The sequence below is a fragment of the Carettochelys insculpta genome, chromosome 1 (assembly GCF_033958435.1).
Source record: "Carettochelys insculpta isolate YL-2023 chromosome 1, ASM3395843v1, whole genome shotgun sequence".
Taxonomy (NCBI): domain Eukaryota; kingdom Metazoa; phylum Chordata; order Testudines; family Carettochelyidae; genus Carettochelys; species Carettochelys insculpta.
In genome coordinates this window covers 130,647,969-130,670,907 of record NC_134137.1, presented here as the reverse complement: position 1 = coordinate 130,670,907, position 22,939 = coordinate 130,647,969, and the positions used below count along the sequence as shown (strand labels likewise).

The window sequence follows — 22,939 nt, the reverse complement described above, 5'->3', positions numbered from 1 at the left end:
AAGCAGGGAAACCAAGTCACAATATAGATATTTCCCACAGTCTCCACAATGCCAGAAGGTGGCCAGCAAGGAACACCTCTAAAGTAATGAAGTAAGTCTGTTCAGCTGTCTTTTCAGTCCTTGATCTCTCTGTTCGGACTGCCAATTTGTGCCAATTGTGATAAAGACAGCTAGCCCGCTGAGTACTGAACATATGACCGACCAGTCACCAGAGGGCAGTATCTTAATAGGCAGCAGTTTTTAAACAAACAAAAGGAAGTATTTCTTCACACAACACATAGTCCACCAGTGGAACTCTTTGCCAGGGGATGTTGTGGCAGCCAAGACAATAACATAGTTCAAAACAGAACTAGATAAATTAATGGAGGGTAGGTCTATCAATGATTGTTAGCCAGGACAGGCAGAGATGCAAAACTGTGCACTGAAGTGTCCCTAACCTCTGTTTGCCAGAAGCCAGGAATGGGTGACAGGGGATGGATCACCTGAAGATTAACTGTTCTGTTTGCTCCCTCTCAAGCACCTGGTGCTGGTCACTGTTGGAAGATACTGGGCTAGATGGACCATTTGTCTTACCTAATAAGGTCATTCTTAGTTATCTTCTGGCGATTACCAAACTAAATACAGATTGCACCTCCCTCGTCCAGCCTGGGCTGGACCTGAAGGGTCCCAAACAAAAGAATTTGTTGAACCAGGGCGGTCGGCCACCAGGAGGTCAGTGCTTCCAGGGCTGTTGGCCCCAGATTCTTGCTCCCCATGGACTCCATCCCCAGCCAGAATGCCACTGGGCTGCCATGGGGCTCCAGTCCTGGGCCCACTCTCCCTGGGGCTGCCCAGGGCCTTCAAATCCCAGCCCTGAGCTTCCATGGGACAGGCAGGAGCTTCTGTTCCAGCCTGCCGCTGCTCTGACCATGGTCATCCCCGCCGTCACTGACTCTGAACAAGCTAATGGAAACTGGCCCTTGTATGCTGGTGTTGGTCCTGGAACATCCATGGTTGCCACATGACATAATCCCAGATTTAAGAGGTGCAACTTGTAGTCAACATGGGTAACTATGTAGTGTAATGTAGGAATAATTTTGATTATGTGACTATCCACAAGGCATTGGATTGAAATCAAACAGCTTCACAAAGACCACTGAACAGCTTTCAGGTGGAAACTACATCCTGCCACTACTTGGATGGGGCTTCACTGATTCATTATTATATCATTAGGATTTAGACTGGTGTGACTCCACTGAAATCAACAATCACACTAGCATACAACTGGACTGATGGATTGGGGAACCAAGATGATGAGCTACATATAAACTAGAGACAGCGAGTGGTAAAGCATCATGAGATAAAAATTCCACAAAGTCTCCCCTGCCCCACACACACCCACACACACACACCCTTGTCCCAATGGCAAAATCACATTGTGAATCTGTCCAGAACTGAAGACACGGGTCTGTCCCACAAAAGCTCATCACCTAATAAATTATTTTGTTAGTCTTTAAAGTGCTACATGACTGCTTTTTTGTTTAGATGACAGGTCATTGCACCTTTAATTAAATTTACACTCCTCAACACAAAGCATGAGATTTTCAAAAGAACCTAAATCAATAGATGTGTCTAAGCCCCTTAGCTATCTCTGAAAATTCCACCCTATATTATATAATAATTCTGGGCCCAATCAAAGTTGATGGCATTTGTCATCTCATGGAATCAATGATCACTGCTAACACCTATTATGAAAGCACATTAAAATAGAAAATATATGAAAATAATATACTGCATACAAAACTAATGTGGAAAAATTATAATATCTACCACCCTTATCAAAATGTAGGGAACATACATAATAAATAACAGAAAATAGAATTGTAATAATCTATAATCAGATATCCAGTAACATAAATCATATGGATAGATCCTGCAATCCCTTACTTCTTCTGAGAACAAATTATACATTAAAATACTCCAATGACAGTGTCAGGACTACTCAGATGAGTAATCAATGTAAGATTGTGTCACAAATTACTACAAAATGCACTTTGCCGCAGCAAAAGTATATAATAATGCTTAAATATTAGAAAATGAAAGACAACTTCCTGACATGCAGTCCTTACTCTTGAAAATAATTCTTACTCCTATGAATAGGCACTTTTAAATATATTGGACTACTCATATGAACTCAGTTGTATAAGATGAGCTCCTTGGTGATGACTATACTATTTGGAGTTAAAGAATATTATGGCTCAGTGGCAATTAGAATAGTTCCATTGAAGTCAGTAGAGCTAATCTCATTTATACCAGCTGATGATCTGTCCCCATTTTTTAAAAATAAACTTGGTGCTATAATTGGAGATGTTTCTCTTAAAGACTGAATTAGTAAAAAGAAATCAGCTTATTTGTTCAGTAACCCTATTATTTCAGTTATTTATATTTAGCATAAAGTACACAAAGTCTTGATAAACTACTCAACATCCTACTACTCCAAGAAGATATTTCTGTTCTTAAACAATTAAAGGTCATGTGTACGCATACAACATTCTTATGTGATGCTTAGCAAACTGTTTTTCACATTTCATTTTCTTCCTTGAGATTTGGTCAGTATTTTAGCACGCTAAAAGAACTGAAAATGTAAACATAATTTACTCTCAGCTATACAGAATGAACATCCCAGCAGGCAAGGGAAAAGGATAGAATATGGTCCTCATATAAAATAATTAGTGACGAACTGGATCGTGCTGTTACCCTGTGCTAGATTAAATACGTTCCTACCTTTTAACCGCACTCTCCTGTATACACCAGCAAAAGAGAAGAAGTAAAACCTTGAGGCTGAATCCTGCTTTCACTAATGCTCTTAGAGGTTTTGTCACTGATTTCAATAGCAAAGGTTTAGACCAGCGGTGAGGAAACCCCTCACCTGTGATCTGGATCTGGACTATGGCATGTCTGGATCCGTCCCCCGAAAGGCTTGGGGCTCCCCTCCATGGCATCTGGCCTGTAGTGGGTGGAGCGTATGGAGGCCTGAGCCTTCCAGGCTGGATAAGGCCAGCCACTGTCTGGATCCAGACCATGGGTTCTGAGGGGGGCCTGGGGGCAGGAAGCAGCTCTGAGGTCCACTGCCACTCGCTGCTGTTCCCCCAGTGGGCGGAGGGGGGCTGCGGTGGGGGAGGCTTCCAACCACTGCTCTGATTAGCCAGAATTCTGGCCAATCAGAGCAGCAAAGGATGGAGCCTGGGAGGAGTGGGGAGTGGCCACAGGTCCATGTGAGTCCAGGAGTGCTGCAAAGGTAAGTGAAGCCCTCTTGCCTAGACCCCACATGCCCAGACACTTCCTGCGCCCCATCCCATCCAGACCGCAATCCCATCCTCTTCCTGTCCCTCCCTACCACCCCAACTCCCCACCCAGACCCCTCCATTCCAGACCCCATGCTCCAAACCCTTTTGTGGCCTTCCTCTCACCAACACCCACAACCAGCCTGGTACTGAACCCCTCCCTCCCAGATCCTGCCCCTCTGTTACACCCCCTCCCACCCAGATCCCCCACGCCCCCAATTCCCATCCTGCTCCTTCACCCTCTCTCCCACCCAGACCCCATAGCCCTGGCCCTCATACAGTCAGGGACCACATCAGCGAGGTGGGTTTTGATTTTGCTGTTTTTTCCTTTCGCTTCTGTGGCCCCTGACTGATTTGTCAATGGACCAGTGACCCCCCACCCAAAAAAAATTCCCTACCCTTGGCTTAGAACCCTTGCCCAGGACTATTTCTTATAGCAGAGGTGAACAAACTGTTTTTGGCCCGAGGGTGTGGAAATTGTATGGAAGGACATGAATGACCACAACATTTGGATTGGGGTGCAGGAGCAGGCTCCTGGCCTGGACCGAGGGGTTTGAGGACAGGAGAGGGATCGGGGCTGGGGCCCAGCGTTGGGGATGGGGGGCGTGGCCTCTCACTGAGGATGCAGCCTCTGGGGTGGGGCTCAGGGTGACAGGTTTGGACTGCAGGAGGGTGCTCCAGTTTCAGACTGAGGGGTTTAGAGGATGGGAGGGGATTAGGGCTGGAGCAGTGGGCCGAGGAGCAGGGAGGTAAGGGTTCCAGCTGGTGGTGTTGACTCCGGGCTAGGACCAGGTATGCGGGATCTGGGGAGCAGGAGATGGCTTTGGGATGGGATAAAAGGGTTTCGAGGGCAAGAGGGGGATCAGGGTTGGTGCAGGAAGTTGGGGTGCTCAAGGGTGTAGGTTCTGGGCAGCACATCTCCCGCAGCTTCTACACAGACATACAGCCAAGCACCTCTGTGCACTGCCCCATCTGCAAGCGCTGCCCCATCTACCGACACCGCCCCTGCAGCTGTCACTGGCTGCAGTTTCCAGCCAGTGGGAGCTGTGAGGGTGGTGCTTGAGGTGGTGGCAGTGCATGGAGCCATCTGGCTGGCCCTAGGTATAGGAGACAGAGTGGGAGAGGTGCCACTGCTTCTGGGATCCACACGAAGCAACAGCACATGAAGAGCACGACAAGCCCATGACCCCATTCTCTAGTGGGAGCTCAAGGGGCAGATTAAAACAGCTGAGAGGTCAGAAGCAGCCTGCAAAAACCATCATTTACCCACCTCTGCCCTATAGGTTGATTGTTCACTCCCTTGCACTCTATGTAGGCATTTATAGCTGGGAAAACAACAAGAAGTTCTGTGGCACTTTACAGACTAACAAAATATCTGTTTGTCTATAAGGTGCCACAGGCCTTCTTGTTGTTCTCGAAAATACAGACTAACATGGCTACCTCTCTGATAGCTGGGCAAAATGAGTGCTTAATGGAGATAAACGACTGCCAGATTAGAATGGTAGCACTTTACACCCACTTTGCTGAGATGTAAATGACTACAAAAGGTACAGAGCAGTGGAGAACCAAGCCTGCAATATTTTCATTTTTTACAGAACAAATATTTGTATACCTACATGGACAGATCGTAGTCTTACTTAAATCAATGGGAAAACTCACAATGATTTTAATGGAAGCAGATTGTGACCTGTGTTAGATCTATGTAGACATCCAAAACCAGCATCTAAGTATTTTAAGTGCAGTGTGCAAATTTAGTCCCTGAAATATCTTGTCTTCTCCGTGCCTCTTACCCATCAAATTTGGGTATCTAAACTTGGGCATCTAAACTTGGGCAACTATTTTTAGATCCTTAAAATAGGCATTTAGCCAGTAGGTAAAATGATTAAATGTGCGTTTAGCCCTCTAATGCAATTGCCTAAGTTAGGCATTCTAGTTTGGAAATTGGGTCCTCAGTGTATTGCTGCAATGTTCAAATTTGCAGAATTCTGGGGTTTGACTTTAAGCACAGCACGTCAAGGAGTCATGCATGAAAAACGACTGTGCCTCAGGCTTAAATACTTTCGGTACGAGTTTGTTTACAGACACCAAATCTGGCTCTAAGAGTTCTGTGCTGTTATTTATCTGTAAATTACCCCTAAATGTCTTCTCAGAGCCCAATAAGCAGCGGAACAGTTGGTAAAAATGACCTCCCATCATCCAGCCAATTCTCTCATCCAGCACCAGTCAGATCCTGAGGGTGCTGGATGAGAGAGATTCAACCTGTAGAAGCAAAACATTTCCCAGTGTCAAACAATAAAACAATCTGTTAGCTGAAACCAACTCTAGCTCTTGCAAGTCTGATATCTTTAACAACAACAAAAGCAATATTTTTACTTTATTCTGGAAACTGACATTTATCTCTTCAAATTTAGTTATGTTAATCTGAATAATAATTGCACACCCTACAGTGTTGCTTCCACATACATTAATCATTAAGGTAAAAACTAGGGCTATATGAGAAATTTATATCATTTTGCTAAAAATACAATAAATTATATATTAATGATAGCACTGCTTATTTCATAGGCAAATAATTCAAGTACTTTTTAATCCTTCTTGCTTTTAGATGTGGACAGCAATTAAAGTGTTGTTTGTCATTAATGATCATAATAAATGCTACATTTCATGTAGGACTATGTAAAGCATTTGACAACAAATAGATTCGGATGAAATTTAACAACTTTAGTTTCATATATGCTTTTGCTAATTTAGAAGAAAAGGTTTTGTACAGCTCTAAAGACTTTGAGCCTCATTCACTACTTCTTCACTTTTTAATTTGTGTTTATTTAATGCCTAGTAAAACCAGGCCCTTATCCATGAAGGGGACTCCTAAGCACTAATGTATTACAAATCAGTAATAATAGTTTTAGACAAGTGTACATCTGTTGCAAAATGAGCATTAATATAGTACTTTATCAGGCCCATACAGTTCTGATATGTTCCAAATTCAGATTTAGTCAAAAACTCAAAAAGGTGACATTCAAACCACACACACACACACACATGCACACACAAAACATGCTGGACAAAGAAAAAATAATTTTTCACAGTATGTCATGTTAAATAGAAATCTGTCTCCTTATTCATCCATAGGCCTGATTTTCATTTACAGGAATACCACTTTATACCACTCTGGCAGTGCAAATTTACCACAGAAGAAAAATATATTTATATTGACATTAACACTTGTCTACAGGTCTAAAGCAACACAAGATGGCCCTTATGTAGATGGAAATCAGACCCTCTATATTTAAGCAGTGTTCCTCATTTTACTGAAAAGTACCCGATTATATAAATTATGGAGTGTTAACTAATATATAAATGTAATAAATAGCTTTAATTGAAAATGGGTTTTAATAACTGAAGCAGAAACTACAAATACCAATTCTGTCCTCAGCCTCAGTAGTGTTAATCCGGAGAAACACTGCTAATCAGATTTGCAGAATAAATTACATCAGAATTTGGCTCCTAATTTCACAAAAAAAGTCCATACTTTTAGCTATTTCAAGTAAAACTACTAATTACTCAAAGTGACAATAACATTACAGTTGGGAATAAAATGAATTACTGTACTGAGAAACAACTGAACGTAGAGTGTACCGCACACACCTTATCAGTACTGGAAAAAGGTAGGAGTAATATGGTTTGCATCTACCCAACTAATAATTAAAACTGTCTCCTTTTATAACTTTGATAAATACCGCACCCTGGAGAGAACACATTTTGAACTATGTACTTCTAGAAATTCTAGGACAACAAAACCTTGCTATGGCACCACAATTTCAATACATCCATCTTATGTCAAAAGGAGTTTTACCAAAGTGAGAATTTAGTATTCCAAAAGTTGTACTGAAAGGATCAGAACTGCTTGCAGGAAAACTGCACAATTCAAATTCAGCTCTTGAAGGTGGAGTATTTATCACTGTCGAAAGAAGTAAGTTTTACCAACTACACACACGCAAGCCTACTAATTCCTATCCCTTCTAAACGTTAGGATAAATAACAAAAAATAGCACAACAAGCAACGGTATAACAAGAGATTTTGTAAATATTTGACTTATCATCCAAGCAGCAGTTATGCTATGCACAGGTTTACCTACATTATTTACATAAGACAGACTCCAATCCACTACTGCTCTAGTAAGTCTTTTATACCTGGGCGTTTGACCTCCAGTTAATTATCCCTTCTTACAACATCACTTCATAATAGCTGGATTGGAACAACTGGCTATCCAAAAATACAACTGAAGGCCTGATTTCCCTGGCCTTATAGAGGCTGACTGAAGTAAACACGCCCACCCTCCCCAACCTGCAAGACCCAGGATTCGGGGTAAGTGACCTGATCTAAATGCCTATGTAATGCAATTCATGAGGGAAAGAGTCAAGTAAGTTTGGGTCCTCAGGGAAAGAATAGATAATGGTCTTAAACCTGCACTCTCTTTCAGTGGGTTTATACCAGTATTAACAATTATTATAACAGATACGGTTTCTCTCTACACAAGAGGGTTTTTCCAGCCAAACCAACCTTCCGCAAAAAAAACCACAGTGTCTACTTGCAAAACGTGCTTTGTCAACAGACTGTTGAGAACCCCCAGCACAACCACTGGAAGTGTTGTACCTCTCCGCGTTCAGGTATAATGCCTTTGTCGACAGTTTTCAATCAACAAAAAGGCTTTGTAGACAATCCCGGGGCCCTTAATGTCAACTGTCAGGGCTTCTGGTTCCCTGAGCAGCCCTGTCTGCTGAGCTTCTAGTTGACCTTTCTCTCAAGAGAGCAGCCGGACAGTCTGGATGCTCTCTGTCGACAGAATGGATTGCTCTTTCAATCCACTTTTGTGTGTGGATGTGATCTGTACATAAGAGGAGTAATGGATTACAATTATCTGTTCAGATGTGTCTACACACCAAAGTTATTTTGAAATAACAGCCACTTTGTCAAAATAACTTGGTGAGCATCTACACAATGCAAATGCTATTTTGAAACAATTTCAAAATAGTGGCTGGCTTATTTCAAAAGTAGTGAACCTCTTTGTACAAGGAATGGTGTCTATTTCAAAACAGGTACTTCAAAATAGGGGCTGTGTAGACAGGTGAAAGAACCTATTTCAAAATAAGCCATAATTCATCCAGTGGATCTATTTCAAAATAGGCACTCGTGTGTGGATGCTCTACTTCAAAATAGCTGAGTGGTAGTTTGAAATGAATGTTATGTGTTGCAGCATTATTTCAAAATAAGCTATTCTAGAACATCTCTTCCAGAGCAGCTTATGTGGAAATAATGCTGCTGTGTAGACATAGCCTTTAAAGAGGAGGGAAGGGAACTAGCAACATGTCCAAGTCATGGTTCTGGAAATTAATGTCCATGTAAATAAACAGATAATTTTGGTTTAATTATACTTTACACAAGGGTAAATGACCACACACAGTACAAGAGAATGGAGACCAGATCCCTATTTCCACCCACAGGGGTTCAAGTAATTAACCCCACAGAACTCTCAGTCTGTGCCAGATAGTTCCTATTCCATAGCACCAAAGTGCGCTCTGAGCAAGAAAGAACAGCCTAGCCCTTATGGGCCTGAGCCACCTGCAGCCTCATTACTTCAACAACACTGGAATTGGCTTGAGTGTGTAAAGTGTCTCGCTCACCCTTGCACTCTCTCACTCTTTCATACCTTCCAACTTTAGAACATTTTATCTGCAAAAGAACTGTAAAACTTGGCCATCAGAATGGCAAGATAGGAGGCTGAACCTTTTCCATCAAGCTCTGTAATTCTGGAATTCTCTCTCCTTAACTGAAGATAACCTTTATTTTCACTTTAATTTTGGCTTGCTGTTGTTGTGGCTTTGGTTGTTATAACACAGGTATGATAGGAGTTTATTACAGTAGACCGTCAAGTTACATGAGGGTTGTGTTCCTCGCCACCCCCGCATAACTCAAATTTCATGCAAGTCTGGGGAGATGCACTTGCAGGAGCTGGAAAACTGACCAGCCCACCAGGGATGGTCAGTTTCCTGGTTCCCAGAGTGGCGGGGAGTGGGAACCAGGTGGCAGCTTCCGTCCCACCATGCTTGCAGGACCCAAGAAACTGCTGCGTGGTTCCCAGATCCCCTGGGCTTGCTGGAGCCAGGAAACTGATCCCCCCACCAGGGCTGGTCAGTTTCCTGGCTCCCCACTTCTCTGGGAGCCAGGCACTGCTTCCGCCTGACTTCCCCCAGCTGCAGCGGCTACCTGCCTGCCTGGCTTCTTCAACTTAAGCACAACTTGAAGACGCGCATTTCGAGGGTTTGCTGTACAGTTTTGATCATCTTTGCTTTCACTGGAATAAAATAGTATGCTGTCTTGTTTTTCACATTTTTTTTTAATTTTGTGCTGTAGGCCATGTGGGCGATGGAGTTCAAGCAATTTAAAACGTTACAATATTCAGCATGTTATTAGAGCATTCAAAATGCTTAGCTGCCAGGAGTGGAAATAGAATGAAAGAGGTGAACTGGAAAACACACTGTGTTGTGTTGCTTAGAAAAGAACCATGAGAACAGTTGTATGTGTCCATGTGGCACTCCATTAAAGTCACTGGAAGTATGTTATTTCCAATCAATCCTACATTCTTAGTTTCTGATTTGGTATTTCATATGCTTGATTCTTCTGTACTAAATTAAATAATAAAAAGATAAAAATAATGTACCTTACCTTTTAAAAAGTGAGGGAATGTTAATGTTCAGGGAAAGACTGGTCTGATTGCACATGCTAGCAAAAGAATAATAAAGATGGGCTGGCTGCCTGCTTATTTTTTCAAGCAGCTTTGCCAATTTGCTTTAACCATGAAATGCACAATCTCTGCTATGCTGATGGGTCCTTGACTAATAAAACATTGATCTTGTGGTGTAGATGAACTCTTTATATATAGGATGAGACTATATTATCAATTTCAATGTGAATGTAAGCTATATTTTAATCCCCAACACTTTGTCCCTACATCTGAAAAGCATGCGTCTATCGTTACATATTTGAACCACATTGGGCCATATTCTCAATATCATTAAAGCATGAAAGGATAGGTTCCAAGTGAAATTTCCAAAAGTAGTTAGATGCCTGAATCTCAACCTCACTAAGCATCCATCTGCCCCTTTGGACACTTAAATATATTTGAAAACTTGGCCTTTTAACTGCAATCAACTTTAAGCTTGGAAATCAGCGTTTAAGCACATGCTTAAATATTTTTCTGAACTGCAGACTTGTGCAAAAACCTACAGTCATAACTGCAAACTCTCACAGACTTCAGCTTTATTTATATAAAGACTACTGAATCAAGCCCAGCAAGATGAAGAGAATAATACATAGGCTGCCTTCCTTAGGCCTCAGTTGTTTTTCTTTTGGACTATTAAAATACAGTTTAAAACTGTAATTTGAACAATTCCTCTGAAGAATTTTTAAATAAATGTTTTATTTAAACTCTTATGAGTATTAGCCAAGTTATATGGCATTTTCTGTAATCTCTGAGGTCATTTTCCCATTAAGATCCAAAGAATTTATATGTGCATCTCTTATTAACCTTGGTAGGAATTATGCCTTTAAACAAAATACACATATATAACCTCAATGGTGTTTATGCACTACTGTTTCTATACGTTTGTATGTAGGTACACATACAGTTTTAATGTAAAACAAAGTTACTGGATTGAACATCACAGGATTGTCCTTGAGTCATTACTTGGTTGGATTTTTGCTTTTAACTAAAGCTGCGTGAATAGCTCTTAGCAAGTAATTTGTTAGTTAGATTTCATGGGTTTTTTCGTTTCTGAATTGCCTCTGCACAAATTTCAGTTTTATTCAAGATTTATTCACCACCTAACATTTTACTAGATAATTTCTACGAATAATTATGGGGTAATAGACTTTTTTAGGAACAGTCAGTTATAAATATTTAACACAATATTGGAAATTAAAATTTCAAACTGTGTTTAGTTTGATTGGATACCCAGATCACATGGGATTTTTTCTGTTCCATAACTAGATTAGCATAACACTTAAAAGCAGACTTCTTTACTCGTTTAAAATTAACTTTCTGCAAATACTCTCCAACATTTAACTAAATATTCCTGTTTCTGCAAACATTTGTGACAACATATTTATTTGCTAGGATATTTGTGAAAAATGAACACAAAAGGGACATGAAGACAGCTAAAGCAAATTCATGTTTTATGTAACCCTGTGCCTATACAAGCCCCTTCCTTTCGGAAGGGGCATGTTAATTAGGAGGTTTGAAAGATGCTAATGAGGCGCTAACACCAGATAGGAAGAAGGGGCTTTTGAAAACTGGGGCATCCTTTTGGAAGGGCCCCGTTTCCACAGGCGGCACGCGATTCGAAAAGCCGCACTTTCGAATTGCTGCGGCTGCCATTATGCTAATGAGGTGCTGCATATTCATGGCAGTGCCTCATTAGCATCTTTCAAACCTGCTCATTAACATGCCCCTTCCAAAAGGAAGGGGCTCTTGTACACCCAGCCTAAGTGAATAGTTATAGGATTACTTAAATTATTCAAGCAAATTTGCTTTTAACGTACTATATATAGACTACTACACAAGTTCATCTTGATTAGAAAAGCGAATCATAAAACCTCATATGTATCACATTTTACACGTGGTAGCAAGGTGTTCAAAAGAGCAGGATTTTAAAAGACTAATGAAAAGCGATAACAACAACAGAAAATGCTGCAAGATAATGTGACGACCTGAAATGACAGAGCTAAAGTACAAACTGGATGACATAATCTGATGTCAACAGAGGCACCACTAAAGGAAGCTGGGATACAAGAGAGGATATTCCAGCCATGGCAAATGTTCAGGGTATTCAATTTTTCAAAGCTGACGAGCTCACAAATTGTGCACCACGTTTGCCATGATTACTATAGCTTACTGGTCACCATGACAATCCAAGTGCTACATGAAAGATTCATTTTCCTGATCAGCGCGTGAAGCGAGACAGGAGATACTGTATACAATGGGTAATTTTACCCTCAGTTGCCAATGAAGGTGACACAAAATATTAAGGAAAGGAAATAATGAAAGCATATTGAAGATAGAACTAGTCAATGTTATCTCTGAGTTATTTCAAAGGCTATTTAAATCACAATTTACTCTACCGTAGCTGTGAAAATTACAGAGCTCTAAGTTCACAATCCCTATCACTACTTATTTTGAATGCAATCTCTCTGAAATAAAAAGGAAAGAATAAAAACAATGGTTACCTATTAGCAAATATTGACATTTTTGCTATTTTTATTTCTTCAGCAATTACAAAATTAATATTCAAATAAACCGGCATCAAGTTTCCTTTGGCTTTTGCCTTTAAAAATTAGTGCCTTGCACATTAAATAAATACACTGATTATAGTCATCATTGTATAATGCAGTGTTTCTTAAACTTTTTGAGACCATGGAACACCAAATAATAATATTTTTTATGCAGAACACCTATGAAATTTTTCTTCAAAAACCTACCAGACTAAAACAATCCAAACAGCAATATATACAACAAAAATGAAATAATTTAATCAGGTACCACAGCAATGAAGAAGTAACATTGTATTTGGAGTGAATAACAGAAGCTGTATACCACCAGCATATGATAAAAAAGTGTCATGCTCATGGCACACCTGAGAGTTGTTCACAGAACATGTGTGTGCCAAGGAACATAGTTTAAGAAACACTGGCATAGTACATATTGTTAGATACATTATAACCTTTTCTGTGCTAGGGAAGTTTTGCAAAAATGTCTCATCATTGCTGACACACACATCAGTTTCACTGCAACACTGAGGAAGCCATGCTAGTCTATACACTATCAAAACAAAAAGCAGTCAAGTAGCACTTTAAAGACTAGAAAAATGGTTTATTAGGTGAGCTTTCGTGGGACAGACCCACTTCTTCAGACCATAGCCAGACCAGAACAGACTCAATATTTAAGGCACAGAGAACCAAAAACAGTAAGCAAGGAGGACAAATCAGAAAAAGATAATCAAGGTGAGCAAATCAGAGAGTGGAGGGGTGGGGGGGAAGGTCAAGAATTAGATTGAGCCAAGTATGCAGACAAGCCCCTATAGTGACTCAGAAAGTTCCCATCACGATTTAAACCATGTGTTAATGTGCCGAATTTGAATATAAAAGCCAGCTCAGATGTTTCTCTTTCCAAAACGGTGTGATAATTTCTCTTCAGTAACACACATACCTTTAGGTCATTGATAGAATGCCCCATTCCATTAAAATCTTGACTAACTGGTTTGTGGATCTGGAGTGTTTTGATGTCTGTTTTGTGCCCATTGACCCTTTGTCTAAGGGAGTTAGAAGTCTGTCCAATATACGAAGCATCTACTTGACTGCTTTTTGTTTTGATACTGCAACACTGGTAATTCTTGTAGAGAGGGGCCACTGGACACCTTCACTGTTTTAGGGATGATGTTGGTTAGAGCTATTCTATGTATGGTTTGAGAATGCCCAGCTTAAAACACTGGCAATTACCAGTCTACCACCTAGACTAAAGGTTCTAACTTTGCTAATGCTGGTGAAGCAAAGTTGCTGGAGTTAGATGGAGTTGGAGTTGTTGGTGGAGTTGCAAAAGTTGGGATTTGTTTTTCCAACACCTGATAGATAAGGTTTACGTGTAATTGTGCGTATGTCCTACATTATTTATGCCCTTTCCAGATGTCATGCACTGTCAGTTCAGATAATAAGGTGAAGAATTCAAATCCAGTTTTGCGTCCTTAAAAAGAAACTTGGAGGGATATGTTTGTTTTTATTGGGTTGAGGGCTATTTGCTTTACATTTACTATTATGTTAAATTTTAAGTTGTTCCTGCTCTCACTAAAGTGAATGACAACATTTTGAAAATCTCCTCCAGCGTGAGTGCATTTTGCAGAGTAAGGGTTTGAGTTTGGCGCGTTTTTTTAATTAGGCCTGTTTGCATTTTTTTTTAGGTGATTGTTGACAGGCTGAAAGCCAGCACTGCATGGTGATAAAACTGCACTCTCTGGGAAAAAAACAGTCCACCTCATTAAAGAACAAATCAAACAACCTGTATGGCACTCAATGCCTTTCCCCCCAGGGAAGGCAACAGGTCGGCAGTGTACCCCTTCGTTTCAACGGGACTATTTGCGAAGTAAGCGATTACTCCTGAGGCTTGTGTGTGTGATGAGTTGTGTGCACTCTGCAGTAGGCATCCTGCTCCCCCGCAGGGCTGCTCGGTGGCACTCAGTAGGGGGAAGCTGAAGGAGGGCCTGGAAATCACTAGGCTCAAATCTGAATCGTTTACACGCGCGCGATGATGCACAGACTGTGCCCTGTAGCCGAGGAGTCTCACGGAGGTAGGGGTGCGGGGCACTGAGAGCTCCCCGGCGGCTGCGGGGGCCGGGAGCCCCAGGGCCGGGTGCAGTGGCGTTACCGAGAAAGCGCGGGAGTGAGCCCGGCGGAGCTCCAAGGTTTTAACTTCTTTCCGAGGGTCAGACTGTCGGCGTGCGCGGGACACGTTTCCGGACACGCCGAGCAACGTGTGAACATCCCCCCCACCCACACCAACGCGCACACCCGTGTCAGCGCCTCACCGCGCAGGCAGCCACCGGCCGGGGTGAGCCCGCTCGCCGCAGCCCCAGCCCTGCCCCGGGAGCGCGCTCAGTAACGGCACCGGCCGGGGCAATTTGAGTAAACACACACACACACACACGCCTCAATCCCCACTCTCTAACACACACACAGCTGTCACACACACACAGCGGGAGAGCCCTGTTACGTGCTTCTCTCCCTACCCCCCCCCAATTCTCTATCCCCCCACAACTACCACACACAGCGCTGTGACACAGCTCTCTATACCCCACACAACTTTCTACCACAAACACACGCGGCTCTCTGTCACACCCTCCCCCCACAGCTCTGTCACACGGAGAGCTGTCACACCCAGCTCTCTGTCCCGCCGCACACACAACTCTCTATCACACACCGCTGTCTCACACAACTATCACACACCACGCTCTTTCTCGCACACGCACTACACTACACACGTCGAGAGCTCTCTCCCCCACACACACTTGGCACCCCCACAAACAGCTCACACACACACACCGTTTTCTGACAGCCACTCGGCGCTCTCGCTCTCTCTCTCTCACACACACATACGCGCACACACACACGTGTCTCTCTCGCCCCCTGCCCGCTGAGCGGAGCCGCTGGCCGCGCCCTACCTGCGCCTGTCCGGCGGGCACACGGCGGCTCCGGCCACGACCATCTCGGGGCGACGCTGACTCAGTTGCTCCGGCGCCCAGCGCGCTGCCCGGACCCGCCTCTCAGTGCGGCCCCCGGGGCAACCCGGCCGCGGTCCCGCTCAGCGGCTCGGCGGAAGACGCGCAGCCTCGCCACGGCCCATGCCCGGGGCTGCCCGCGCTGCCCTCCAGCGCCCAGGCTCCGGCTCAGCACCGGGGGCGGCGCAGGGTTCCCGGGGGGAGAAACCTGCAGCGATCCCGGAACCTCCCTCCCCTGCCCCGCCCCCCAGCCCGCCGTGCCCACCCCCGGCTCTTTAATCGGCCTTTGGCGCCGGAGCGCGCCGGCCGGGCCCAGCAAGGCGCCAGGGGGCCTGCTGCGCGCTGCTCTCCGCCCCGCGCTCGCCAAGGCCGGGAGGCGTGCGCCCCCCACCCCCTCACCCCGCGGCCCAGGCTTCGCCTGCAGAGCTGGGCACGGGAAGGGGGCTGGGGAAGTGGGATTGGGGCAGAAACACACACACAGGGCAGGGGCAGAAACGAGTGTAACTCCGCTGTGGGGCGCGCGCGCACACACACAGAGGGCTGGGTAGAGATTTGTGTAACTCCGCTCTGGCACACGGGCGCGCACACAGGGCTGGGGTAGAAACTAGTGTAACTCCGCTGTGGGGCGCGCCCGCGCGCGCCCTCCCGGTGGGCTGCTGCGGCAGAGACTGGTGCCCTGCGCCGCTCGGCGGGGACGCTCCCCTTTGCCAACTTTCTCAAACACCAGGACAGCCCAGGCCGTCTGCGGGGGAGAGCCCCTCCCTCGAGCTGAGGACGCCCTGCCCTCCCTCCCCCCACCCGCAGACCACCTTCACTTTGCAGGTTGTGAGAAACAAACCCGACTTCCCCCAGCCCTGTATCGGTTTCCGTACTTGAGTCCCAGGCTGGCTCTCATGCACCCCCAGAACTTTACCTTACCTGAGTCTATAAAGCTGTGACTTCCCTCTCAGACACATTCAGAGCTGTGAAAGATGGACCCAAACGATCACAACATTAGGTACTAAAACGTTTTCAGGTTGGGAAATGAGTTGACAAAAGCTGGGCGAGTCAACGCTGAAAGAGGCTTGGGCACAGCTGCCTGGGTCTCAGCTGCAGCCTCCTGGAGAATCTTAATTCAAATAGACTGACCATAAGGATGTGCCCCATACACTAGGGATATCACCTGGTTTTTTTACTGATTTAAATGAAAGAAGATGGTTACCTACAGTTCTAGGTACCCTGACATCTACTACATATTTTTGTCTGTTTAATCAAGAACTCCTGAAGGGTAAGAGCTAATACCACCAAATTCAGTGTATAGCTTCCTCTAATCGTAATATAAAGCAATGTCAAGGTTTTATTGTGCCAGAAAAATGGCATGTGCCTGGAATGGGATTGCTTCTCATAAAACCAAACAGAAAAGAGAGACGGAATCACCAAATTACATATTGTCTTCAAAAATACGATTGTTTAAACAAAGCACATACTTTTTGCTTTTATTTAAAAAAAATTAATTGTGCCAAGTAACTGGGTAAATCTGCTAGTTTTAAATAGCAAAGACTAACTGCCCAGCATCATAACAAAGCCCCAACACACATTAAGTTAACCATCTCATAGTTTAAGTAGCAAAAACAAAAATGCCACCCACCCCCTAAATGATACTTCACTTAAACCCTTTGTTGCAGTATGCCAAGCCAAGGTCAACAGACTTGGACCATTCTGGATTAATAGGAGGGCAGTTCTAGAAGCTTGGAGCATAAAATATACAAAGGTGATCATTTCCTTCCACACCACTACTCATGGTAGTATCTTGTTAGTGACTGGTATTGGTACCAGCATTATTATGGGAGTTCAGTGTTAGTCTACAGCAGGCTCTCAGGAGGTTGGCAGACAAAGGTGGTATTCAAAAATTAATGCTGCTGAGCGCAGAATAAGTGTAAAAATCATCCATGATTTAAGAACAAGACCTGATGTTACATGCATTCTGCTCATTCCAAGTGTGCAAAAAAGGATAGGCTAACACTACTGCAGTGATTCAGAGGCTAAGGGCCCTAATGGGAAAAGAGGTAAAGAACAAAACTAAGAGAGAGAGCTGAAGAAGTATCATGGCTGTTCTGTTTGCATCCTACCTGAAATAAAGAAGATTGCCCAGTTCAAAATCATGTCCAGTCCAATTTTCTCTCACTCTTCCTCATCCATGTGTGAATTTTTAACATCCTTGTGCAGAATAAATTTTTTCTGTGCACCAAGGCACATGTAAATATACACAACCAGTAGAAACCCAAAACCTAGCTGCAGGTGCTCTGCTAATTAACTGGACAGCATCTGGATCTCTCCTGAGTACCCACACAAGTGCACAGTTTACAAGAACATTGGTCCAGTCTGGTTGTTTGGATTAGAGGTGGGAAAAAGTAAGTTCTGCCTTTGTCATAAAATGATCATTACCTCTTGTTTGGATGGCCCACATTAAGAGGTTAATGAATCCCAAGTGCTTCTAGAGAGTTCTGAAGGAGATTACAATTTCTCTGTCAGACACTATTGATGGATTTGTAGGATTTTATAAAGATCTTTGGCCTTTAACATTCAACAATGAGACCCCAAAGCATCTTGGTTCCCACAGGATCTGCGACAAGTGAGCAGTCTAGAATGCTAATAGAAGTATCTTGCATAGTCTGATGAGCTTGGTCACAGATTTTTGATACAAGATTTCATATTGTTCCTATGTGGAAGGAGAAAAGCTTTTTTTTAACCTCAACCAAAACCTTCATAAAATTTCAGCCAGAAGATTTGTTTTGTGCGGTAAGATCCAGGTTAATCTGTACATTGTCCTCTGGCTCAGTGGTTCATAGGACTCCTTGATTTTGAAGGAATTGCATGTTACTTTTCTGATATAACCATATAAATTCAGAGTGAACTGTCTTGATAGTGAACGGATGAAATACTAAGTCTGTTTTGTTTGTCCTCTCCAGACCGAACAGAGAGAGAGAGAGAGAGTGGTGGTGGGCATGGGGGAAGAAATGTGAAAGCCTAGTTAAAAGGAAGTGATTTAAAAAAAAGAAGAAAATACTGTAAAGAATATATATTGAATTTTTTTGTTTTCTGCTAAACTCTGTTCTTCCATTACCTTGTCCTACCTACCTGCACCCATTTGCCTGTTTCATCTATCTGTTGCATTTTTCTTCTAGGAGATTGTAGGCTCTTAGAGGGAAGGGACCATTTTCTTTTATATTTATCTGTATAGCACCTAATATAACAAGGTTTGGTTTCAAGACTCAACAGTAATAATTAATAAGATGTTGAAAGGTGGCTGTTCATTTTAGATCCCTCCCTCTGTGGCCTCCCTACTCAAGACCCTTCAACAGGACAATACTTTCAGAGTTTTGAACGACCACCATTTTAAATGTACCTCAGTTTCGGTGACCTCAAAAGGAGACATCCAAAATTACTACCCCCTTCAAAAATCTGGGACAATAATAATGTCACTAAAAATAGATCCACATGCAAAGGTATATTTCTAACCCAGACTGTGGGTCTGATCTTGCAGCCCTTACCTGCACAAAGAATTAATTCTGAGTTAACGTCTGTAAGACTGGGTTTTCTGGCTCAAGTATGTTCACTGTGTAATGCTTCTTCTACTGTTGGACGAATGGAACTCTATTACATTTACATATATATGTCTAGGCTTTACTAATGTCACACACTGTATAATAATTAAGTTGCATGAATTCATGTTTTTTATTCCAAAATTCACTTTTTAAAAATAGCCGAAACACTGAAAGTCAATACTGTACGTTCATATCAGTTTACTATTTTGCAAGGTTTTATATCAATAGTATTCAATCCTATCGCCTTGTCACAGGGTGCGGCCCTCATTGCCAGACTAGCCACCTCTTACTGACTGTGCTGGGCATTGGTTCAAAGTTGATGCCCACATCCTTGGTGTGCACATTGGCACTCTGTCTCTGCTCCCATCTACGGCTCCTCTCTCAGCTCCCAGAAGCACTGCAGACTCTTTGTTATTCAGGCTTCTGGTTAGTTTATCATCTGTGTTACCCCTTCTCCTGTGTGTATCTCCAAGTCTATGTCTATATTGTAGGGTTTTGTCCTCAAAACCTGCGGAGCATCCCGATTGCAAAGTGCATTCTGTCAACAGTAAATCGACAGAAAAGAGCCCTTCTGCTGCCAGCCGTAGGCTGCTCGCCATGAGGAAGAACGCCATTGTCGAGAGAAATCTGTTGACAAAACATGGGCCTGGACGTCCCAGGGGGCCTTCTGTTGACAGAAAATATGCCCTGGTGGACACCATGGCCCTTCTTAAAGCTGCAGGGAGCCCAGGGAAACTGTAGCAGGAAGCTGAGAGCTGCAATGTAAATGCCCTCGCAGCTGCACCTTCACACAGCAAAGCCATTTCAGAGGCCTCCCTAGGCCCTCACAGAAGCAGCCTCAGGGATTCCAGGACCCGCCCCAGGGCTTGAAGAGGCAGACCCCTTCCTTGTCTGACCCAGTGATCCAGGACCTTCTGGACCTCTGGACTGAGGAGGAGACTCTCCAAGACCCATGGGCAGGTGCTGAAAAGTGGAGATCTATGAAAGGATGGCTGAGGCCCTGGCCAAACAGGGCCCCCCCGCCTCACTCTGGAGCAGGTCAGGGAGAAAGTGGAGGAGCTCAGGCCGGGGTACATTTGTGCCTAGGACACCACAAACTGATCAGGGGCAGAACCACCGTTCTGCCCCTATTACAGGAAGTACAACCAGATCCTGTGAGGGAGGACATGTCTGTGTAAAGCCATCACAAGCCCAGGGGCAGCTCTAGTGGCATGGCACCCAGGGACTGGCTGTCACCCCCAAACGCAGAACAAACACAACACAGAGATAGGCGAGCCCAAAGCAAGCTCAGGGGACGGCTGTGTTGAAAGGTCCCTTTAAGTGCCTGTCTCTGCAGGACTCCAGCACCCACTCCCAGAAGAAACTGGTGACTGCCAGCCCTGACTGACATGGTTCCAGGTGGGGGTTTTGTTGAGAGAATGGCTCGGCTGTCTCTTTCAGTGCACATTGCTGTCTGGACAGGCTCTGCCCACAGAAGTTTTGTCACAAAATATCTTCCAACATGAACTTCTGCCAACACAACCCTGCAATCTAGTCATAGCATAACAGTCCAGCCACTTCTCCTGTAGCAAGTGGGAGGGGCTTGGGACTGCCCCCTCCACTCTTACCCCCAAACTCTGGGCTCTAACTAGGGAGTTGTCATAAACAGAAGCTTCTTCTGTCAGTGCTGCTCTATTTCCCTGAGCCACTTCCCCAGGGCACCAGCACCTTTTTTGCCTTCACCTCAGGGCGCACAGCTGCTCAGTCCCAAACACCATCCACTGATCTGTCCAGGATGCTTACAGTCCTCTCAGCCTTGCAAAGACAACATAGTCCTTACTCCCTGGGTTCCAAGTGGCAATTCACCTACTTTGCCCTACAGCTCCCTTTCATCTGAGCCTGCTGGCCTGCACTGGTTGCTCCCTGCAACCACACTCTGATTGGATGTGCTTCATGAACCTCTCTGGGCCACTTGGACAACTCATATCCATTGTTCCTTTTGGCAGGGCATGGTACATCATTTCTATGCCTATGTTGTATCCGCACCTGACCACAGGCCTTGCTTTTCAGACGTGCTTAATAACCTCAGGTCCCAATGAAGTCATGAGAAAAACAGCAACGAAGGGTCCTGTGGCACCTTATAGACTAACAGAAAAGTTTTGAGCATGAGCTTTCGTGAGCACAGACTCACTTCACCAGATGCTGGACCAGCATCTGATGAAGTGAGTCTGTGCTCACGAAACCTCATTCTCAAAACTTTTTTGTTAGTCTATAAGGTGCCACAGGATCCTTCGTGGCTGTTACAGATCCAGACTAACACGGCTACCCCTCCGATACATGAGAAAAACAGACACACAACTTTGAAAACCAGGCAAATAATGCATAGAAATTGTCTTTATTTTCCTAATAAAAATAACTATGCAGAGGTGCTTTTAGATACACATTTTAAATTAGATGTAGGAAACTGTGACTTTAAAACAGTTATGATTATCTGAAAGCAGATATTATTCTTCTAATCTATGAAGAGTCCCACTCTAGAAGGGACCAGAAAGAGACTGGAAGTGTTTTATGGTTGTGATGTACCGCAGAAAGAGAACAATGATCAAATGAAGTCATGGCATTTAATTGGATGATTAAGGGATTTGGGTGGTCAGATATCAGGATGATGGATAAGGCTTACGAGTCTAGATCAATAGAGAGACAGAGTGCTTCCTTTTTATTTTCATAGTAGGTGGGTCTTTAAAGGCAAGAACAAGACGGTTCTTTAAAGAACTAGCAAGATCCACATTCAGGCTAAAAATGACTCACATTTTTCATAGTGAAGGTAATAACTATTGAAACAATATCCATAGGGAGGTGGTAGATTCAACGTCCCCTGAAGTCAAGATTGGATGTCTAAAAGATATGCTGTACCTCAGCCCAAAACTTCTGGGTTTGATACAAAAAATCACTGAGCGAAATTGTATGGCCTGTGTTACACAGGAGATGGAACAAGATTTTCACAATGGTGCCTTCTGGCTTCAGCGATCTATGAGGTGATATCTGCACCTGAGCTACATACATTTCAAAACAGAAGGATCAATGTGATTTTCATCTCAGGATAAAGTCATGACCAAACTGAAAAAGAGAACACTCAGGGTAAGGTGCTGAAATTGTATTCTTTCACCTCTGATTCTTTAGCTTTATCTCCCTCCTGCCATTCATTCTCCATAGAACATCCTATAAAACTTAATAGAGTATTATGATCTTTTCATAAAAGTTACAAACCCACTCATCAAATTCTCCATAGGCATAGAAGTCTCAGTTAAATTCTATCAGGGATATCATTCTTTTTTAAGTTGTACAGTTTTTTTTTAAATATATAAAGCTTAGATACAGCTTTTCAGAGCAATTGTTATGTAACCATATTTATTTTATCTTATTAAATTACATAACTTTTTTCTATAAAAACTCCCACCTTTATACTTCACAGTCCTCCTGTTGCACCAGACAGATTAACCATCGGTGCCAATATGAGTATATTTTGTATATTTATTTTAAAAGTTCCAATTTTTCTTCTCAGCTTTCTCTCCCACCTTTGCCTAAAAACAAGTACGTATCCCACATAAAACTATTAAAATAAAAAGACTTGGATGGTGGTTTCTCCTTTCCATCAGTGCTGCTGTTATGGAAGCTGAGATAAAGTAAGAGCTGTTTTGGACGGGATGCAGGGAGGAGGTGAGGTGAATG

General features: G+C 43.5%; 1 protein-coding gene across 3 annotated transcripts in view; it reads right to left on the bottom strand.

The window, feature by feature from the left end:
- CNGA3 (cyclic nucleotide gated channel subunit alpha 3) overlaps positions 1-15,778 on the bottom strand; it is an 80,467-nt gene extending 64,689 nt beyond the window's left edge. For all 3 annotated transcript variants that reach the window (XM_074991934.1, XM_074991942.1, XM_074991951.1), the window contains exon 1: positions 15,591-15,778. The gene's annotated coding sequence lies outside the window, so the exon portion shown is untranslated. The remainder of the gene's footprint in view (positions 1-15,590) is intronic.
- Positions 15,779-22,939: the final 7,161 nt, after the last annotated feature.